At 36.2% G+C, this 3,973-nt stretch overlaps 1 non-coding gene across 1 annotated transcript; it reads left to right on the top strand.

The window, feature by feature from the left end:
* Positions 1-3,057: 3,057 nt before the first annotated feature.
* Positions 3,058-3,164, top strand: LOC122274808. Its single transcript, XR_006228352.1, has one exon. It is a non-coding gene; the product is annotated as a small nucleolar RNA R71 (small nucleolar RNA).
* Positions 3,165-3,973: the final 809 nt, after the last annotated feature.

Here is a 3,973-nt window from a genome sequence, read left to right as displayed (position 1 = left end):
CCCCATAAGTCCAATTTTCAGAAATCCTCTCCACTAATGTAGTCAACACCAAAATCAGAGATCAAAAGGTCTTTAATAAGGTTGTAATGATAGGCCACATGGTGAGGGTTAAGAAAGAACTGGATATGGAAAATCAAAGCAAACTGGGAAAATACTTAGTGAAAAGAACACTAAAAGAGATACCCACATGATTCAAATCATCTTTTTCTTGGCAATATGCTCATACTTGTGGCATTATTGTTGCTGTAATCACTGAAGCAATACCAATAATTCCTTTAACAAAATCTGAGGTGATACATACTCCGCTTAGTGACTTCATTTTTTTTTTTTTCTCTTTTTTTTTTCTTTTTCTTTTTTTTTCACTTTTTTTTTTTTACTATCTTTCTTCTTCTTCTTCTTTGATCAAACAGAGCAAACATAATACAGTTCATCATGAAACAATTTTTCTCTTTTAAATGTAACTCTCCACCAAAGTATTTTCTCAAACTATCAAAGCTAGATTCATTGTTTTTTAGGCTTAGAGCGGGCATGGTTTATGTAGTTCAAAGAACAAATAAAGGCTTATGTAAAATAAGGCTCAAGGGGGTTGACTATGGAAACACACCATGTAATGATGGCATGATATTTAGGACAGCTGAGAAAACTTTTTGGTTATGACAAAAAAATGCCTAGATCATTTCTCTAATATTCGGTATCAACTAGGATTTCACCTCAAGGACCCATCAACGGATTCTAGAACAAAGCAAAATTGAACTTTCCTCTTTCAATTAATTCAACTTCTTCTCTTCATAAGCAAAATGGAATAAAAGAAAAATGACTATGTGCTCAATTGTGTTCAAGGTCAAAGATTTAAACCAAAGTACCCACAAAACTTCACTCGACATAAAAGAAATTTTTGAAAATTTTTCTCAAAACCATCTTCAATCACAAATTTCAGAGTTATAGAGAATTCAATCTTACTCCAATGCATGCTTGGTAAGAGAATCAAACAATCCATCAACAACCCAAAACTTAGAAAACAAGAGGATCAAATGACTACAGAAGTTTATACCCCCAAACTTAAACTAACAATGTCCTCATTGTAATGTAAAAGTAGAAAGGATTGAAGAAATAAAGGAATTTCCCTGGTTTCATGGTGAATCTTCCGTAGATTATAATTTTTCAACTCTTTATTCATGCTAAATAAACCTGCATCAAAATTAAAAATAAATAAATAAAGATAATAAAATAAATGAAAGAATGAAAGAAAGATTTATGGGTTGCCTCCCATAAGCGCTTGTTTTAAAGTCTACAGCCAGACTTTTCAATCTTCATCAATCGGGATCTCCAAGAGGAATAAGTGTACAGTTCCTCTCCACTTCATTGCTAAGTGATGTATCTTGCTGCAAGGCTCGTTCTAGGTGATCGGCTGACATATCTTCTTGAAAGGCCTCTTCTACACATTGCTTAATGACATCAACCCGGAAGCAAGTACTTGGATCTTCTGGAAATTTCATAGCTTGGTAGATATTGAACATAACTTCTTCCTTATTAACTCTTAATGTTAATTCACCCTTTTGAACATCAATCAAAGCTCTTCCCGTAGCCAAGAATGGTCGGCCAAGAATTAGTGGGACTTCTTCATCTTCTTCCATGTCAAACACCACAAAATCAGCAGAGAAGATAAATTTATCCACCTTTACCAATACATCTTCTATGATTCCACGTGGATACTTGATGGACCGATCCGCTAGTTGCAAAGAAATTGTTGTATGCTTCATCTCTTCAAGTCCTAATTTCTTGCAAACAGAAAGTGGCATAAGATTAATGCTAGCACCAAGATCACATAAAACTCTATCAAAAAATGAATTTCCAATAGTGCAAGGCAAAGTGAAACTCCCCAGATCTTTTAATTTTTGAGGCAATTTCTTTTGAAGAATGGCACTAAATTCTTCAGAAAGTTTCACTATTTCAAACTCTTCCAACCTTCTCTTCTTGGAAATGATGTCTTTCAGAAATTTGACATAATTTGGTATTTGTTCCAAGGCATCTGCAAAAGGAATATTAATGTGAATTTTCTTAAAAATATCCAAAAATTTAGAAAATTGTTTATCTAATTTTTGCTTTTAAAAGCGTTGAGGGTAAGGAAGTGGAGGAGTGAGAATAGGAGGATTGTCAGGAAATGAAATTGCTGGAGGCAAGTCGGTCTCCTCTAGTGTATCATTGACAATCTCCTCTTCTTCTACTTGATCTTTGCTTTGGCCATTGTTCGCAGCGGTAGGGGTGGACTTTCTCTCCTTTAATGGTGACCTCTCTATTTCTTTTCCACTCCTAAGTGTGATGGCCTTGCATTGTTCCTTTGGATTCACTTCAGTGTTGATAGGAAAAGCTCCTCTTTGTTGGGCATTGATGGTAGTGGCTAGTTGCCCAATTTGCACTTCAATATTCTTTATAGCAGCTCTCATATTGCTACAATGAGTCTCAATGTTGTCCAACCGTGAATCAGTTTTTTTAAACCTTGCATTGGTCTCTTGAACAAAGGAAACCATGGCATCCTCAAGTGACATCTTCTTCTCGCTTGGTTGGCTATCAAATCCTGGAGAAGGTTGAGGTTGCAACACATTCTTCGTATTTCCATATGAAAAATTCTCATGATTTCTAAGCCATGGATGATAGTAATTTGGCATAGGATTACCACGATAGTTGTAGTTTCGATTGTTGATGTATTGAACTTATTCTTGACTCGCTTCATTACTTGGAACTGTTATACTTGTAGACGCAATATATTCTGTACTTTGTGGTATCCTTTGTGTTGTCAAGGCTGAAATCTGATGAGATAGAATAGCAACTTGAGCTGAAAGGGCTGCTATCGGCTCCAAGTCATGAATTCCAGCAACCTTCTTAGCCAAAGTCCTCTCAGTTGGCTATTGATAGTTGTTTGAGGCCATTTCTTCCAAAAGGGCAGTAGCACCCTCAGCTGTCTTTGACATCAAAGTTCCACCAGAAGCAGCATCAACTATAGTTCGAGTTTGCCCATTTAACCCATTATAGAACATCTGAACTTGCAACCAATCTGGCAATCCATGTTGTGGGCAACGTCGAACCAAGTCTTTATACATCTCCCACGCTTCATAGAGTGACTCAAAATCATTTTGCTTGAATTGACCAATCTCACTCCTGAGTTGGGCTGTTTTTGCAGGAGGAAAGAATTTAGTAAGAAACCTCTCAGCCATGTCTTGTCAACTAATGATGCTTCCCGGTTGTAGAGATTGTAGCCAACCTCTAGCCTTGTCCCTCAAAGAAAAAGGAAAAAATCTCAGTCTAATGGTGTCTTCAGTAACACCATTGATCTTCACAGTGTCGCAAATCTCCAAGAACATTGCCAAATGAATATTGGGATCATCCAGTGGCAATCTGCTGAATTGAGCCTGCTGCACCATGCTAATCAAAGCTGGTTTGAGCTCAAAGTTGTTGGCATTAATTGTCTGGCACATTATGCTCGAGTAATTTCCATTCACAACTGGTCGTACATAGTCCTTCAAGGTGCGTGGTAGTGCCTCACGTTCTTCTTCAGCCATAACTAGTATCTTATTTTTTCTTCGTGATCTAAGAGTTCTTTCAATCTCCGGATCAAAAGAAATAATATCATGAGATCTAGTACGGCGCATCGAACATAAAAAATACACATGTAGAATAATAAAATATAAGAACAACTTAAAATAAAATTCTAAATTAAAACCAAGATTACTTAGTATCGATATTGACAAAAAGAATAAGAACAAACCAATCCCCGGCAACGGCGCCAAAAACTTGACCGGAGCAAAATTACAAGTACACAGTATCGTAGTTTTATAATAAAGTGATAAGAAGAATATCGTCCTCAGGGATTGGTACCTTACTTTTACCAAATACCAAAATTATACTAATCTCGATTTTATCTAGAGGAATCACTAAGATTTTTGTAGTTGCAATTTAAACTAAAATCGACTCAAAG

Source organism: Carya illinoinensis, chromosome 8 (genome assembly GCF_018687715.1).
Source record: "Carya illinoinensis cultivar Pawnee chromosome 8, C.illinoinensisPawnee_v1, whole genome shotgun sequence".
Classification (NCBI taxonomy): Eukaryota; Viridiplantae; Streptophyta; class Magnoliopsida; order Fagales; family Juglandaceae; genus Carya; species Carya illinoinensis.
This window is presented reverse-complemented; position numbering and strand designations above follow the sequence as displayed.